At 38.7% G+C, this 19,452-nt stretch overlaps 1 long non-coding RNA gene across 1 annotated transcript in view; it reads left to right on the top strand.

The window, feature by feature from the left end:
• The first annotated feature begins 2,182 nt into the window (after nucleotides 1-2,182).
• The window catches only part of LOC129411586 (uncharacterized), an 85,731-nt gene continuing 68,461 nt past the window's right edge, over nucleotides 2,183-19,452 (top strand). The window contains exon 1 of the long non-coding RNA XR_008633383.1: nucleotides 2,183-2,465. This is a non-coding gene — a long non-coding RNA (uncharacterized LOC129411586). The remainder of the gene's footprint in view (nucleotides 2,466-19,452) is intronic.

Below are 19,452 nucleotides of genomic sequence, written 5' to 3'. Positions count from 1 at the left end.
GGTCCTTGTTAGTGAAAGATATGTTGTATAAACAGCTCTCGTGTTCAGAACATATTGTTATTAGCATGCTAGTTGTTGCTTTACGGTGACCTTTACCGCTTTGGTCTCTGAAACTCAGTGAATAATTAGGACGCTCGAATGTGTGAGGTAAGAGAGGAATAACTTGCACTGCAAACACTTTAAAATGAACGAGTTTTGTTCTTTATGATATTGGCTCCTAAACATTCTTTTTACTTCTGACTTTTGTATTCTATATGGTACATAACTATCATAAACTGTATAAAGAAGTGGACTAAAGAAGTGTTCCGTCACCCATAGCGTCGGCTCCAGTCAAATGAAGCTCACAAATTTGGAGCCAGGTCCATATTAGGAATTGGAATGAATTAACGGACAAAAATGGCAAAATAAAAACACCGGGATCATGTAAAGCGAGTTAATACGAACATTTTAAGACCAAAATGATGAATGATGAAGTGTACTGTAGCAGTTACAGAGAGAGGGGTGACAGTTTCTCAATGTAAAGTCAATTGGAAACAGAGTCGATGGAGCCAGAAGCGTTCCCATGGACAATTCCCATTCGGAACAGCGGGGCAAGCGGGTCAGCTATGTCCATTTATATTTGTATTGTTTTTTTTATAGTTTAAGATTTACAAAAGAACTATATTAGAGAGAATATGTAAGCTACCTGCGTGTTTTCTTAGATCTTGTGCAAGTAAACTTATTTATTTACTCAAGAAAAAAGTTGAGCTAGACTCTGTTTGTCAAAATAAAAGTATTGAAAATGTGAACCAAAGAAGTGGAAAGGAACGTAGGCTAGGTTTGTATCAAAACTGCAAATTGCCCAACTCTGAAATTCTTGTGGGAAGCTCGTACAAGCAGAGAAAATCCATGAACTCCGAGGTGACTTCACAAGTGGAGCAAACATGTTTACAGCCTGTGCGCGAGTTTGTTTATCAGCACAAATGGACCGAGCAGAGTTTTGAATTTTCCATATAAAAAGTCTACACGTTGTGACTGCCAAAGGTCTTGTTGATGTTCTGGTTCAATACATGTGGAATATAGGCAAAGAAAGAACTAAAATAAAATGGTTTTATTTCCATTTCTCTTCATTTCTGTGGCTAACAAAGTTGATCAACGTCCAAAGAGGAGTATAAATATAATAATATAATTTTGTTCAATAAATGTTATTATATGGTGGTATTAAAAACAAACAAAACTAATAAACAAACAAAAAGCAATATTTAACGCAGAAAAACTGAAAAAGATTTAACACAAGTAAGTCTTTCTTTATACAGCTCTTTTCACAGACATTTGTCACAAAGATGCTTTACAGAGCATTATTCATTCACTTCATACCCGGCGATGGTAAGCTGCTATTGTAGCCACAGCTGCCCTGGGACAGACTGACGGAAGCGCGTCAACAACAAAATAACCTGATCTAATAATACAAAACCAGGCTACTGAATTTATATTATTATCAACATCATATAGGCCTAATTTTAAGTTGAAGTTATGCAAAAATATAAAAATAAAATAAAATAAAATAATAATATAATAATAACTTTTAAGACTTAAATCTAACTACATGTTTACAATGTGCCTGCTTCTTCTCATCTTATAGCCTATGCCTGTTTAGATTTTGTTTAATAGAAGAATATAATATACAGTCAGTGAGGCTCGACATATCGGCACGATCAGTCCATGTTGTTAATAATTTTATGAACATGAGTTTTAATACCTGTTACATTTAATTTGACTAATTTGACTTGTAATGTGTAGCAAACATTAAAAAATGAAATTACGCAATATAAACACTTTTTTAAAACTTTTTTTTTTTTTTTTTTTTTTTTTTTAAGTGATAGCTCGTATATTGTCTTACAGTAGCCTTCACGATAACAGATTGAAAACTTTGACGGGTTTTGATGAGGGGTTGTCCCGCGCCTCGGTGCTGCTTAGCTTTGGGTGGCGCCAGAGCGCAAGGAAAGAGAAAGCGGCAGATTGGGTTGGGGGAAAAAAAAAAAAAAAAAAAAAACCTACATAACTCACGGGTTAATCTTCCCACAGAGTCGCTCTATGGCTTTGGCAGTCTCCACATCCTACCGCTGGATGATGAGCAAGGCTTTTCCGCTGGTGGTTGCGTTTGCCACCTGTCAGCGACGCGTATCCGAGAAAACAATTCACTTACTGGACTTTATCATCAGGAAAAAGCACCTATCTTCTGATTTTGTTTGAAGGAATACAGTGAAGTTGGCAGTCCCCGCGCGCTTTCTTTTTGTGCTAACGTTTTTACCCACTACTGTTGATATATGCGCGTTCAGGACTGGGACACTTGAAGATTACGCTGGTTTTGACGTGGTCTGGTGGACAATAAGAACAGGATTAGGTGTCTCCAGTCATCCTACTTCTCTTTACTCCATTCTTATGCACCACGACCTCCGCTGCACTTGGGATGCAGCATTGATAAGGTAAGCCTTCCTTCCGTGTACTTTTCCCCTCGCCTGTGACTGATGTGAAGTTGAATCGAACTGCACTGGATGGCGATCTGCGCGCGGTGACACTCAGTCCCGCGGTGCACATTCACCACGGGGTAATATAATATGATCCAATAAGACCAACAGGGCTGCTGACATTTCCCACCGTGTTCTTGTGTGGCTTTATCATATTGTATTTTTACTCATTTCAAACCCTGCGTGAGGTTAAAACGCGTGCACACTTGGGCAGGCATCAGTTCAAAGCGAAATTCTATTAGAGCTGCCTTGATTTGATTATACGAGTCAAATTTCGCAAAAGCAATTATCCTAACGCGATACTTCAAAGTGGGACTATTTACAACGCACGTGTCACTGTGGATTGCCTGGACAGCGCTATCATTTTGCTCCCTGAAGCCTGTGCCACGTGTTTTTTTTGCGTCTCCCCCTTAAATAAATGATAGAACAACGCAGCCTCAGCCGGTAGCCACACGTACATAAATCAATAAACCGGTTAAACGCCACATTTGAGAGAAAATCACAAGGCATACATCTCAACCATCTTGCCAATACAAGCAGCCACTACAGTTTCCATTTTAATGTCAAGATCGCATGTCAGCACGGTCAAATGTCAACGAATACAGATCTTTACGCACAAGATTGAACCAGTCTTGCTTGGTAAATAACGCCAGCAGTCCAGGCAAACAGACTACAGGATATCTGAGATTAAACTGATTGAGTTTTGATGCACAGTCCACTTTTACTAACTCTGCTTTTGTGTGGTCCTGCATTGTTAGGATTAGCTCCATTTTAGTTCACTATACAAGCCCAGTTTCATGTATGTAACCAGGTAAATGCGTGTATTGATTTCTGTCTACTCAGGCTGGCTTTGTAACAGATTGCAGTCTCATCTCCGCTAACATGATACACATTTAAATTTTTCATTTATTGGAGAGGTTTTTACGAGAAGTCATTTGGAGAGATGAAATGTATTGAGCTATAGTAGAACATGCAGCTTCCATGATTTCATAGCCTGTGATTTCTCTAGTGATTCAATTATGTTATTTTGTTTTGAGAAAAGCTACAGGTTTACCTTTTGGAGCATGCTGGGAATATTTCTTAAATGTGCACTGTGTAACTTTTCAATTAGGGGTCCATCTCCTTGTTTCTATGGATATGTCATTTCTCTGCTTTGAATGTTCCACAGTATCACAGTAACAGCTCTACCTTACATTTATTCAGTTACAGGTGGTTTATAGGTGGATGGTTCTATAATTAGGGGTATATTTCATGTCCATTCACCTTCTTTTTTTTTTTAAATCAATTGTGCAATTATTTTCTTAAAGCAATGATAGTTTTTACATTGGTCCATCAGCCCCTCTTTGGACAAAATTAGAAGCCTTGATAGCATTATTGATTTTTGCAGAATCCATTAGTTTATGTGGTGAAAATAACATTTTTTGCTTGTGCGCTTTACAAATTTCAATGTTTCACATAAAAATCCAACATCTAAATGTTAGAAAAGACTGATTTAAACGTTTAAAACTTTTGTACCCGTGACTTTTATATTGAATACTTTCATATGTGCTTGTCCAAACAAATTTTGTCAACTGGGTAACACCTTGGATAATCCCTCACAAAACTGCAATGCTTCACTCTGTAGTCACAAACTCAACACAATGAAGCCTCAGCCTTTGTGGAGTAAGATTTGAAAGAGACTGCTCCGGTTTAACTCACTTCTTTGAAAGAATCATCCCACCCAGCTGCAGTACTTTTCAGACATCAACTGGATAACGCACAAGTTTTTTGTAGAACTATATTAGATTTTAAATTCGGTAACGGGTATGGAATGATCTTAATGACAACAATAGGCCACGGTTATGTGGGGGTTGTATCACCTCTGTAATAAACACAACATCCTAAAATGTTACAAAATCTCAACTGGGTAACATGTCAACTCAGTAATGTTTTCCATGGACTCCATTATGAAATCAGTTGACATTGGTGAGATTTGGTGGTTGTTTTTACGCTTTTGAAGCAGATACATACATTTTTCTTGCTTTATCTAAAGTGTTAAAGCTTTTTCATTCATGTTCAATGGATTATAGATTTCAACAAATGTATCTGAAAAATACTTATTATAATAGACCATGATGTGTCAACTGGGTAATGTTACCCAGCTGATCTTTTTTGGGCCATTTCTTAAATATTTGGACGTATTGCATAAGAAATGACAGCGAGCATCACTGAAATATGACCCTTTACACAAATACAACCACCAATGTATATATGTGTACATTTTAAAGTTATGCAGAAGTTTTAAACTTATAACAAAAAACACTACAGCCGATGCCAAAAGGACACAAAAGCTTTCAAACTAATTTGGTATCAAAACTGTGATACTTTGAGAACATCAATATAAAGTGTTGATTACCCATTACCTACCCCTCATTACTTGTTGTTTAAACACTTTTAAAACATGAATAATTCAAAAAGCTGGCCAAATAATTCTGTCCCCTTGGGGGTCTATTTCGAAAATATGTAATTAGCAATAGCAAAAAAACTAAACTTATTATTTCACTTTTGGCTGAAGTGAAATGTTCCCCTAATTATAGAATCACACTGCTCAAAAATACCTAGAGATAGAAATACAGGCATTCTGACTATGAGCGGGGTAGCCTCTCCACAGATCTGACCAGTAACTTCCCCTGGTTTGGTCTCCATGATGATAGAACGGTTTAGTGAAATACTGGGCGACAGTAGCTCAGTTAGCAGGGTGTTTGTTCACTCATCTGAAGATTGGCAGAATCCCGCTCTTGATGTAAAAACAGCATTGGTAGAGCAGTCAGGTCCACTGACTCACTTGTTGACGGTGCAAATCCAGCTCCCACAGATGAATGCTGTGGTGTCCTTGGCCAAGACACTTAACCCACCTCAGTGTCCGTGTACCCTGGTGAATGACTGTGGGTGTGAATAGGTGAGTGGTTTCTTGATGGTAAGTGCTTTGAGTGACTTGAAGGTAGAAAAGCTCTCCCTTTCTATATATATATATATATATATATATATATATATATATATATAAAACATACTTATTACTGTGAAACATTTTAGACAAAGCAGTAACATCTCTATGGAGAAAAGTTACACAGTGCAACTTGAAGACAACTTGTTCGTCAGTGTGCAAGCGAGGGTCACTTTCCTGCACATTTGGGAAATGAGAGGAGGCAGAGGAGGTTGGGCCCTTGCGAAGAATCCATTGATATTCTTCCCATGTTTGGCTCTATAGGCAGCACATTGTCACGGACTGCGCTGTGGGATAGCATCTGATGATTGAGAGAGGCGTGCACGGGGTGAAAGTCGACTCAGAAAAGAAACTAAAGGCTCATTATAGTGAAGGTTAAGGATGGCGCCTCACACCTGTGTAATGCTCAAGACTCAGGTGGATAGACAGTGGAGTTTTAAAGAGTACCCACAGGCACAGTTTAAAAGTTTGAAAGATTTGGAGTAGATTGTTGATGTCCACACTTTCTCTTTCTGGTTTTGTGGTAGCATTTGAGAATTGGGTCAGAACTTGATTTACGTGACTTTGGTTGATAGAACATTGGATATTAACTATAGACTGCAAATGGACATAGCTAAACTGCTAGCCGGCTCCAATTCACTTTGTATTGAAAAAATGATTGTCGTTCTTTCTGTCTTTCATTGTGGTGTTAAAATGATCGTATTAACCTGCTCTACATGATCATGTTTTTATTTCACAATTTAGTCCCTAAATCAGTTCCTATTCCTAATTTGGAACTCGCACCAAATTTGCCCATGTAACTGCAAGCTTCAATGAGCTTCATTTGACTGGAGCGGAAAGCTATGGGTGGCATCACACTCCCTTAATCCACTTGTTTATATAATCTATGGTGTTAACATAGTCAGGGGTAGATCCTGCTTATAATCAGAACATGTTTTTCAAGGCAATAAATACATTTGGAACTGAATACATTTAAGGTAGAAGACTGAAATGCCATACTGTGTAAGATTCCATGCAAAACTCTGTCATCTCCATAGAGACAAGCTGACGGGTGCCCACCAGAAAAACTCACAGTGACTGGTACCTTCTAGCCAGGCTGGTGCCACCTAGTGCCGCCGCTCAATTTAATTTCTCTCCTGCGACTAGGTCAGCAATTGGAGTACAGTAGACGGTTTGCAAGAACCCCGGAAGTTGTATACTGCACACCGGCCAATCAGTGATCAGCTGTGAAGCCATGACTGGGTCCTTTTTTGTGGTACAGCACAATGTGGGCGAGGATGTAGATAGATGTAGACGAAGCCATAAATTCTGTGTTGGCAACGATTCCCAAGATTGAGGATTTAAAGCTGGAACAAAGAGAATGTCTGGTGAATTTTAAGAAGGGGAAAGACATTATTGTCCTTCTTCCTACGGGATTTGGGAAAAGCTTAATATACCAGTTAGCCCCATTATCGGCGCATTACATACGTTCCAACCAAATAGCAGCGATTGCCTGCCTACTGTTGAGTGAACTAATCCTAATTCTGTGAGGTCAGACGATTTCCACGAAGTGAAATCGGCTGATGAATCAGGCTAGGTACCTTCACTGTTGAATAAGGGACTCTGTGCAGTTGGCTGGTTCACTTAGATGTGAGGCATTGCATGAATTTCAAGTACAAGCAAACAATTCTTGCACATTTCAATTTGGGCTCAAACACTTGACCTGTAGCTGCATTAAAACAAGGTGACTTCACTGAATTCTCTGACACCACTGGCTTTAGTAAGTAAGTAAGTAAGTAAATCTTTATTATATAGCACCTTTCACAGATTAAAAAAATAATATAAAAAATCACAAAGTGCTTTACAGAGCAAAAAACAACATAAAAACAACATAAACAAGAACAGAGGAATTACAGACACAGTCAACTAAAAGCCTGTCTAAATAGGAGTGTCTAGAGCTGCTTTTTAAAAGAGTCTACAGAGTCTGCCTCACGTAGGGCTAGGGGCAGGGCATTCCATAATTTGGGAGCCACAGCCTGAAAGCTCACGTCACCCCGAGTTTTAAATCAGGTCTTTGGGACCACCAAGAGGCCCTGACCAAAGGACCGGAGGGTGCGGCCTGAGGAGTAGGGGCACAGTAAGTCCCTGATGTACTGGGGTGCCTGTCCATTTAAAGCTCTGTAAGTTAAAACCAATATTTTAAAATCAACACAAAACTTAACCGGAAGCCAGTGCAGTGAAGATAAAACTGGTGTAATGTGAGTTCGCCTGTTTGCTCCTGTTAAAAACCTTGCAGCCACATTTTGTACAAGAGTCTTAGTCTTATGCCAATCCTCAACCTGCATAAATGGAAAAAGTTTTATGCATTACGCTATTTCCGATCTGTGTTATAATGTTGTTTCCTCATCATAAACATACCTGAAGTTGTGTTTTTATTATTTAGGCTGAGTTCTTGAAAACACTCTGTTCCACCTTGTGATATCATATGATAATACAGGAAGTGCTCCATAATTTCAGCCCTGGAATTGCCATCATCTCTACTGAACTGAAGGGAAAAGGTACCTGTAAACTTTAAAACTACCTCCTCATAATATAAGTGGAACAGAGCATTTTGAGCTTTGGAGATTTAGACAGACTAATAATAGAGGGTTACTCAAACATGTGTGAATGAAACAAAACACAACTCCAGGTATGTTTTTGAGGAGGTAACAACATTATATTATTGATATTAAATATTTACTTTGCACTTTCATTCTGTTGCCTCTCAGTTAACACTGAAAACTACAAATCCCATTGCATCTTTTCTTCACGTTATGCTGCGTTTTAATAACCCCAGGTATTCCACACAGCCTATGCCTTCTCCATACTACCTGCTAGATTCATGGTCAGTCTGGTGTGAAGATTTATCTGTGGCAAGTCCATGAAATTGCCATGCGCTGCAGAATTTAGTCCCGACCTGACGCCAGAGAGAGAAAGAGATTTGTGTTCGCTAATGGTGCCACGTAGCAGTAATCTAGGCAGGACTCTTCTTTTAGAACGCACTGAAAGGCAGTGGGCACAGAAAGCAACCACCGGCGCGTAACAAAGATCCAAGGAGCCAGGCAAATGAGTCGGACTTGAAAGAGTGAAGTTGACAAAGTGCAAAAGTTTACAAGTGGTTATTTATGTACTCAGGCGCTACTGGGGCTGCCACTTGAATTAAGAGAGCTCCTGCCAAACTCCAATTTTGGCTCTCTGTGCTTGGGCTTATGTAAATGGAACGCTATCATTAAAGTGGATGTCCAAAGTGTCATCTGTTAGGTTTGCCCCATGAATTAACTAAAAGCTGTTGCATCTAGCAGTAATTACATTTGTGTTGGTCAAGCAAATTTATCTTGGTTAGTTGGTGTAGTGAGCAGCTATGCCAAATGAATATTATGTTTCTGATGATGGTGATACTGTGGCGGCTAAGGGGAGTATGTACGTGCATGTGTGTGTGTGTGTTTGTGTGTGAGAATATACTGTATATTACCGTGCAATATTTGTACTCCTTGGCATATTTACTGCTTTCAATAGGGCTTTTTATTGATTTTAAACACATTTAATTTTTAGGCAAGTCTGATCTGTTAAAAGCTTTCTTAATGTCTGTTTGGGAATCAGTTTTGGTGACACTGAAATATTAGTCATGATCTGTAGGACCAAAGAAGATAAGCACATGAGATTTCCTGACTTTTGCCTGTCAAATGTTGTGTTGTCTGTTACAACAAAAATAAATATCTCGGGCATATCATCACCGTGGACATGACAGATGATGATGATATGTATAGACAATGTAGGATGCTCTGTGCTCAGACAGATACTCTTATGCATAAGTTTGGTTCTTGTGCAGATGATGTAAAGTTGTTATTGTTTAAATCATATTGTACACCATTGTACACAGCTCACCTCTGGACTAATTATAAAAAAGCCAGTTTGCAAAGACTGCAAGTGGCCTACAATGATGCTTTACGAGTGCTTTTGAGGAGGCCATGATGGACGAGTGCGACTGAAATGTTTGTTACAGCACGAGTGAACACTTTGCAAGCTGCACTAAGAATTTTAATGTACAGTTTTATCTGCAGACTGAACAAATCAGACAATGAAATAATAATGTCACTCACAAATCTGAGATTCAGTGCAATAAGATATCAGTCCAGTATGTGGAGACACTGGTATGATTGTCTTTTAAAAACATGAATGTTTATTATTACCTCCGCCAAGGAGGTTATGTTTTTGCCGGCGTTTGTCTGTTTGTTTGTTTGTTTGTCTGTTAGCAACATAACTCAAAAAGTTATGGACCGATTTTGATGAAATTTTCAGGATTTGTTGGAAATGTGAAAAGGAAGAACTGATGTCATTTTGGGGCTGATCCGGAAGAAAACCTGGATTCTGGGTCACTTTGAAATTTTAGTTAACATTGTGGTAAATGGGGCCAAAAATTTTGTTTCTCAGTATCTCGGTTAATTATTGACCAAACCCCATGAAATTTGACTCAGGGATGGACAATGGGATCCTCTTTCATATTCCAAAGGCTGATCCGGATCTGATCCAGAAGACTGATTTTATCGCAATTTATATAAAAAATGGGGGTAGTCCTTGGCGGAGGTCTGCGCTCTCTGGGTGCTTTTCTAGTTTTGTATTGTCACTGTCCTTGTCTGTTTTTAAAATGGACCATGAGTCCGGAATAAAGATGATGATGATGATGATTAGTCAATAATAACAGCTAGGGCTGAACGATATATCATTTTGGACTGATAATCATGATCTCAGACAACATGATTTTGGGAGCGTCTAAGGTTTTTTGCAGTGCTCCTAAAGCCCAATTTTAAAGGCGAAGTATAGTTCTGTGTCGACTCAAAGCACACTCCCACAGTCGCTTTGTCGCTGTTGTTTTTGATTTATGGATATGCGTCGAGGTCTGTGCGCCGCAAAGTAATTCACCTCAATACTAGGAGGCTAGGATTTAAAACTGCCATTCATGTAAAGTTTAATCATGAACCATGTCCAACACAATAGAAGCACAGAACAGACTCACCATCATCAGCACATCCTCTGTCACAGGAAGAACACTCATATTCCAAGGAGCACAGAGCTTGGTGGCGGCACAAGGAGTGAGCTTTTTTTCTCAGCACTTATTATCCAAATTAGCCATGTGATTTTAAGTTTAGTTTCTGTAAAATGTAAACAAATGTGCACAAACAGTTCAGCATCAAATTGTCAGTGCAGGACTTTGGTATGATGCAAGTTTCTGTGATGTTTGCAAATGTTCAAGTGCACTAAAACTTGATTTGAAAAAACTCAATCTCTACTAGAAAAATCACAATACATTTTTTTCTTAAAATAATTCAGCCCTAATAACAGCACAGCTTAGATCAATAGGATGTAGCCATAATACGTGGACTCCCCTTGTGTGAGCATTCATCCATTTCTTCTAGTGAAACATTATATATTTCTATAGGTTTCTAAATAAAAAGAAATGTATCTAGGTAATGTAGAAGTTAAAAGGGTGTGTTTTTGTTTTGTTATTGTTGGATATCTGTATCAACAGTGGCTCAGGCGCTTCGAATCCTGCTCTCGACATAAACATCATTGGTAGAGCGGTGTGATTTCAGCTCTCATAGATTAATGCCGTTTTTGTTTCCTAGGGCAAAAGACTTAACCCACCTCACCCTCAGTGTCTGCACTAGGGATGGGCATTCGATGAAATTTTATTAATCAAGCGTCGGGAGAATTAACGATTGATTTTCGATTAATCATTAACGTTTTTAAGTATCATCATTATTATTACTATTACTAATCTCAACTCAACTTTACAACATATAAACCATAACCACTATAGAGCCACATCAACCCGTTTGAGATTATAATGTGTTTAATGCACTAAAGGACACGACTCAGTGGAATATAGGCGTTCTTTCTGTGACAGAGGGATGTTGATGCTGAAGGTGAGTCTGTTCTGTTTGTGTGTCGCGATGTTTGTGACGTGTGCAGGTTTAGTGCAGCTCTTTATGTTGCAGTAAGCGGGATACTGCGTTTACATGCGCCATGACGAAACCGGGATACAGATATGCATATGAACACACTCACTGAGTGGTACAGTGATCTCCAAGGAGGTGCCAGAGCCCAAACATGGGACTGAGGCCACAACTCCAGTATTTGCATTGTCAGACGGAGCCTCAAATCTATGCACAGAAACCTACATTTGGTTTGTTTATTAGAAATTAACGTAATCGACGAAATTCTTAATGACCAATTATGGATTAGTTGACTAATCATGCCCATCCCTAGTCTGCACACACTGGTGTATGTGTGTGTGAATGGTTCCTTGATGTAAAGTGTTTTGAGTGACTTGAAGGACGAAAAGCGTTTTATAACAACATGACCATTTACCAAATTTACCAAAAAGATAAATACTTTTATTTTTTTTTCTTCAATTTATTTAAGTTTCAATTCCAGTGGTGCCTCCAAAACCAACCACATAGCATCGTACAACATGAAATTGCACACCCCCAACTGGAACAACAGAAAGATATTAAAATAAGCAGCAGGCCCTAGACCACTTACATTTAGAACAGGATTTGCTCAGGTGAAACAGATTTTGTGGAAACCGTATTGAATTGGACGGATTTTGGAGCCATTTAAGTTTAGGGAAGTAAAAGAGCCTATTACTTTTGACAACAGAAATTAATGGACTTAGAAGCATGGAAATGGCAACTTGACCTCCAGCAACTCAGAGCTATTAGTCAAACTATGTTACTTATAATTGCACTGAGAAATGTTATTTTCTTGATAACAATGTACGTAAGGGATTGGCATTGTTCTTTCACTGCTCTTAAAAGGAAGTAATAGCAGATGCTCATTCTTGCATTTGTATGAGTTAGACGAACATGATGTAACCCGAGCTGCGTCGAAGCTTGTGTCTTGTTTTTCATGGAACAAAAGAATAGCGGAAATAGAATAGACAGTTTGTGCTATATCCAACTGCAATTTTCTTTTACTGGCAATTTACTTATGAGTGGAATAACTGCATTGGAACCACAGACTGTATAAATGGACATGGCGAACCCGCTACCCGCCACGTTCCGAATAGGAAGGTTTCATGGGGGCGCTTCTGGCTCCATCGACTGAGTTTCCAATTGACTTTACGTTGAAAAATTGTCACCCCCATATCTGTAACTGCTGCCGTGAGCCTCGTCATTTTTGTCTTAAAATGTTTGTATTAACCTGCTCTACATAATCCTAGTGTTTTTTATAACTCTATTTTGTTCGTAAATAAATTCTTTTTCCTAATCTGCTCAAAATTCTAGCCTCGTGAGCTTTATTTGACCGGAGCTGAACACTGTGGGTGACGTCATACTCCCTTAGTCCTCTTCTTTATAGAGTCTATGATTGGAACCTGGAATCTTTCAATGACACTGGAGCAACCCGCCCGGCTAAATTTGCAGCTCTTGGAGACTAGGGGCTGACTAAATAAATTCTTGGTCGACAACAACAATAAAGACAACAATTAATTAACTAAAAGGTGACCCCGGATGGAGCTAGCAAAAATATTTATTTTGAGGATCTCACACAAATACGTCTAGCCTATAGAAGTACTAATAAATAGGGATCCAGCCTTTTCAGTTCTAACAACAGTTTCACTACTATAACTTTTAAGTATCTGCTGATTCCCGATATCAACCGATACCAGCGCAGAGACTCAAAACAGCATTTATTTACTTTATACAAAAATAAAATAAGACATGGCCAATCCAAATGTGCTATGTACTTTTGTATTTATCTCTCAAGTAACTGCAGTGCAGCTTTGTAGAAAAAGTTCAAACATAGTTGAGGGTTCACTACGACCAGTAAATAGTCTTATTACATCCATTTATATGCCAAACTAGATATTGACTGAACTGATATGTGGAAGAAGATATCTGATCCAGCAAATTTAATCAGATGCCAGTATTGAATGGGTGCATTCCTACTTGTAAACGGCATCCTTGAAAGTGAAGAGGCAGATTAAACTGTTCAGGGACTCACAAAACTCCAAAGAACTCACTCCATGCCTTCTTGTTTTTGCTGCTGTCTATATAAATCCTTATAATTCCAGTTAGTAGTAGTTAGTAGTAGTTCTGTAGATGGTTGACCAATACAAATTTTGGTTGCCGAAGACTAGCCTAACTACTGCCTGACTTATGACTGATCGAATATTTTTGGGGGGTCAATAGTCATCATCATTCTTTGCAGTAGTGGGGTATTTTTGGTTATTTTTTGAAGATACATTACCTTCTGCTCTTTAGTTATTTCACCTTTATGTTTTCTTTTATATTGTACATTTAGAAACATTTTGGGGATAATTCTGATTCAGGGTTTGGTTTCAGTATTATTGTTTATCGTCTACATTTACTTCACCAATATATCACACTTCAAACATTTTTATCTTGAAGGCTCCGCTGACACATGAATTCACTAAGCGACTAAAGCATTACAGGCCTCACTGGAGACCCATCTTGATCCATGATATAGGTCTGGAGTACTTGGCCAATGTGCTTTAGGTAAGGCAGCATACAAAGAAAAGTATCACATAGTCTGGGACTTGAAACTAAAAATCACTGCAAAGTTAAAGGTTCACTGCGCAACTCCGCTACCTACTTGTCGCCATGGAGATGTTATTGCATTGCCAGGAATGTGCCATGGTATGACATTAAACATATACCAGCATATCTACCATTTATTCACTATGGGTGTTTCTATTACTCCAAAAGAATCATTCCTTCTGTGAATAGGGGCGACTCTCATTTTATATAAAGCAATAACATTTCCATGGAGACTGTTACATTTGGGCACCTTTTGACTTTCCCGTTTTTTTTAATTGTTTTTATTTTTTGTAGCATTTCTGCTTAGTTTTGTTTCTGTAAGTTGGTTATGTTTTTGTGGGTTTTTTTGTACTCATTTCCGGCAGGAGTCCTTAAATGCGCGAGCCCGGCGCTGCCTCGCTCTCTCTCCTCCTCCTCATCCGCCACCGCAGGTACTGGACCCGCCCTGCTGGCTTCCCTGCTCCATCGTTAGGGTAGCTTTTTTGTTAGCTGTTAGCCTTTTGTTTTGACCTGGTTGGACCGGCTGTCCTGTTTTCGTTTTTCTGTTGGGTTTAGGTTGTTGGGTTTTTTTGGTCTTTAGTTAAGGGTGCTGGCATCAGCTCCTTCGGCCCTGTATAGTGTTGGCCCGGTGTCGCACCCTTTTGTTCTTTTTGGCCGACTCATCAGGTCCACCTGTCTGTTGTAATTTTCTTGGTTTGTTCACGGGTTAAGGGTTTCTTTTTGGGTTTAAAAACATCTCTACAGAAAGAAAAAAATAAAAGAACTCTAATCTTTAATTTGGTCTCCGTGTCCTTTTATAAATATGTTGAGACTCATCTTCCTGGGTCGTAACAGAGACAAACTCCACCAGAAAAGTTACACAGCAGACCTTTAACACTGCAAAACCACCATCCTCTGTGCTGCCAATGGGGTTGCAGTGGCCACTTTGGTACAAACAGCAGGCAGAAGTTCATATGTGCTATTCAGGTCAGAACTCACAGCATGCTACTGAATTCTCTCTGCGCTCCAGGTCTCATACCAGTCTCTATAAACAAACAATTCATTACTTGCTTGCTAACTGGGTCCTGGTTTTTTGTTTTTACTAAGAAATAATCAGTTGCAAAGGCAAATGAAGCTATTTGGAGTTTTTAGTTCAACGACTTTTATTTTCAGAATTGAGGTTTCAGAGATTTGTCATTATATAAAGAATGCCTCAGATTTGATAGAGTCTGTGGTAGGGCAGTCGTGGAAAAATATCCAATTGTGATTTTTAGATTTGCAATTTATGTTTTAATAATATGATTCTGTTGAAATGTCATATTTTGAATACATCCAGAAGAATTTACAAAAAGACTGAAATATGAGCTGAAAAACTAATACAAGAATGATTGTACTGATCTAAACTGCAGGGCTAGCTGTTTATTATTATTTTTTTGTTTTTTGTTTTTTGCAGAATAACACAGTATGGTATTCAAAAAATGTAGCCTTTGTAATTAGCGAATTGTGTCTATTCAAATAGCGATTTCAGTATGATCTTCAATATGATCTTGCCGTCCTTATCAGTGGGTCATGTTCTGCCGTGTCAGATCCTGGATAGAGATATAGAGATGGGTCCATTTGCACCCAAGGTTGTTGTTGAGGCACTGGTTAAAAGACAAGTCAAATGTAGAGGACAAAATTAGGGATGCATCAATGTAATGAGATTATATACTGGCTGTAGTCTCCCAGAAAGTCTCGTAATGTTGGTACTTTTATTTATTCATAGCTGTTTTGTGGTTACTTGAAAGGATAAATAACAGTTACGAAACACATTTGGATCAGTTTTGTCCTATTTTATTTAGTTTTTATAGAGGAAATAAAGTGCTATTTTCAGTTTTTGCTCTAGTATTGGTAGATATTGAGAATCAGGAAATACTTAGAGTTTAGTATTGAAATTGCTATCAGAACTGAAAAAGATGGACTAGACAAAATTACAAAAGTCTACTAACAACTCATCTAGACTGAATTATATGAACATATTTTGCTGATGCTACCCGGAGTTGTGCATTTAATCCAGTTTGAATCTAGATCAAGGCTCAGTCATTTGTAATTTCCATTTAAAAGCATGTTCTTTAGAGTCTTTGGAGGTTGAAGTTTGACTATTCTTTGTGTAAAATAGCAATGATAAAAAAATTGAAATGATCATATGCATATTATAGCTTTAAAGTGCATTGTGTATCTTTTCTTGTAGATGGTCCATCAAATGTTTTTTTGCTTCATCTGAAATGAAACATGGTCAGAATGCCTCTTTTTTGAGGTAATTTTGAGCTATAAACCACATATAACTGAATAAATGTAAGGTATTATTGTTTGATGTCATACTGTGGAACATTCCAGGCAGAAAAATGGCATATCCATTAGGGATGGGCATGATTAGTCGATTAATTGATAATTGATCATTAAGAATTTCATCGATTACATTAATTTTAATTGACAAACCGAATGTAGGTTGCTGTGCGTAAAGTGACTAAACAGGGGTCCGTGCATGTAGCTCTCTGCACTCAGAAGGAGACACAAACAGTCGGTCAGTCTGCAACGTGCCAAAGCGCAAATGTGTATTTAACGATGACTTGTACAAGAAATTCCACACTTTCCATTTGGTTCGGGACAAGTGTGAGGCCATGTGCACAGTGTACAAAGCAGTGCATATGTTTCAGTGTCCAGTGGGAAAAAGCTTTGCCAGGTGAGGGGAGCACAATGTCGATGACGAGTCCCCACCTCCCACCTCCGTACGATGTCCTGGTTTTGACAAACACAAATATGGTCTCATTGACCTGTATTCCTATGAGTCGTGTTGCATCAGCGCACAAGAGCTGTTTTGTTTTGTTTTTTTCCGCTTTGTTTATGCAAATTAGCCATGCGGTTTTAAGCTTTGTTTCTGTGAGAGTTGCACAAAGCTGCATTAAACACATTATAATGTCAAACGGGCTGATGTGGCTCTAGAGTGGTTACAGTTTATATGTCGTAAAGTTGAATTTATTTATGCAGATTAGTAGTGCAGATAGTAATAATAATGATGATCATTTTAATATAAAAACGTTAATGATTAATCAATAATCGATCGTTAATTCTCCCGACGATCGATTAAGAAAATTTAATCAAATGCCCATCCCTATAATAATCCATAATATCCATAAAAACAAGCAAATGACGGACCCTTTATGAGAAAGTTACACAGTGCACCTTTAATGCTACCTCATGTTTTTTCAGTAGATAATCCAAAATATATTGATTTTATTTTATTTTTTTAGCTGACTTCAGTGCATCAGACAATCTCAAATATATTGTTTTTTTTAGCTGACTTCAATGCATATTCTATGAACCCGGTGACACCATTTCTCCTGTGTTTGACAATTGCCAGGTAAAGTAAAGTTTGCACGCACGACGCAGAGCTGAGAGAGGGGAGCGTGAGTCAGCCCTTAGTCAGAAAGCCTAACGCAACGCTATAGACATGTTTAAAGCAGATAACAAGAGCAGAAAGGGGCTATAATCATCCGTACGAGTGAAATCTTTTTAGCGTATTATTCTTTTTCATCCCGTGTGAACCCAGGTGAGAGACAGGCACTTCATTACTCAACATCAGGAAGGAGAGCCATAATGATGCTTTGGCTCCACAATACCTTCTGGATATATGTATTCTCTGTATATCTGCTGAAGCATGGAGATGAGGGATGATTGCATGGGGGTTAGCATCGCATGCTAAGTTTGAAAACTACCAGGAATAGAATGGCATATGAATATGAATAAGTAGCATATGCATTCAGGGCTGCTCATTGTCTTTCTGCATAGCAATTACATGTACCAATCTTCTGAGAGGAGACTGTTTGTACTGGGGGATAGGTTAAATCAGATCCAAGGCTTATTGCATGTTATTAAATGGGCAGGATAACTCATGCACTGCGGTTATAGGTCAGAAAAAGGACAAGTGCACATCAGATTTATATAGATGAAGGGCTCATATAATGCTATTTTCTGATCTATGCCTGTTTTAATGTTGTTTCCTCATCACAAACATACCTGGAGTTGTGTTTTATTTCATTCACAACACACAAACAAACAAATCCTGCATATTTAGATGAGTTCTTCTCTCAAACACAAAAAACTTGATGTCATGTACAGGAAATGCTTGACTGTGTTTATGTTATTATGTTCTTTTTTCAGACCAAGAGTGAGTTTTCATACCTGACAGTTTCGACTGCTCGCTAGCGAATGTGAGAAGGAAATAGTGAAGACGTGCACACGAGTAACAAAACACAAAGCAGAACAGGAACAACTCAAATTGGCCATCTTTGACCGCTATAAAAGAGAGAACCACATCAGCAAACATCATTGGGACAGAGGAAAACACCGTCGCTGGATTAAAGAGGCAATTGAAATACTGAAACATGCCCACGGGACTATAAACCGGGACAAGGGGCTTTTTTTACTCTCACACACCTGGGATACTGTCCTGGGGAAGTGGGACTGCAGATGGCACTGTCGTCCTGCCTCCACCGGTAGGAATCCTGTTTAAATCAGCTGAAAGGTCACGTCACAGTAACTTCACGTGACCACTCTAAGGAAGACCGCTAGTGAGCAGTCGAAACTGTCAGGTATGAAAACAAACTCTTGGTCTGAAAAAAGAACATAACATAAATAATCAGAGGACCAAATGAACCTCATTTGACTGCTCCAGTGTGTTTTTAAACTTCATGCACTTTCACTAGAATCATTTGGAGGATTTCAGCCTGGGAGTTTACAATCTCTACTGAACTAAATGTAAAAGGTAGCTGTTAACTTGAAAACTACTGCTTCATGTAGGGATGGGCATGATTAGTCGATTAATTGATAATTGATCATTAAGAATTTCATCGATTATGTTCATTTTAATCGACAAACTGAATGTAGGTTGCTGTGTGTAGTGTAGGGTGATCAAACAAGGGTCCGTACATGTAGCTCTCTGCACTCAGAAGGAGTGAGACACAAACAGACGGTCAGTCTGCAACGTACCAAAGCACAAATGCGTATTTAATGATGACTTGTACAAGAAATTCCACACTTTCCGTTCCGGTCGGTACAAGTGTGAGGCCATGTGCACAGTGTATAAAGCAGGAACATATGTTTCTGTGTTCAGTGGGAAAAAGCTTTGCCAGGTGAGAGTCGCGTAATATCAATGACGAGTCCCACCTCCTCCCCCCGTACGGTGTCCTGGTTTTAACAAACGCAAATATGGTCACACTAACCTGTATTCCACTGAGTCATGTCTTTTAATCCAACAGAAATTGACCGCATCAGCGCACAAGAGCTGTATTTTTGTCTTTGCTTAATTTATGCAAATTAGCGATGTGGTTTTAAGTTTCGTTTCTGTGAGAGTTGCGCACATCTG

This window comes from Boleophthalmus pectinirostris, unplaced genomic scaffold (genome assembly GCF_026225935.1).
Source record: "Boleophthalmus pectinirostris isolate CB_2022bp ecotype Guang Dong unplaced genomic scaffold, ASM2622593v1 HiC_scaffold_5, whole genome shotgun sequence".
Classification (NCBI taxonomy): Eukaryota; Metazoa; Chordata; class Actinopteri; order Gobiiformes; family Gobiidae; genus Boleophthalmus; species Boleophthalmus pectinirostris.
This window is presented reverse-complemented; position numbering and strand designations above follow the sequence as displayed.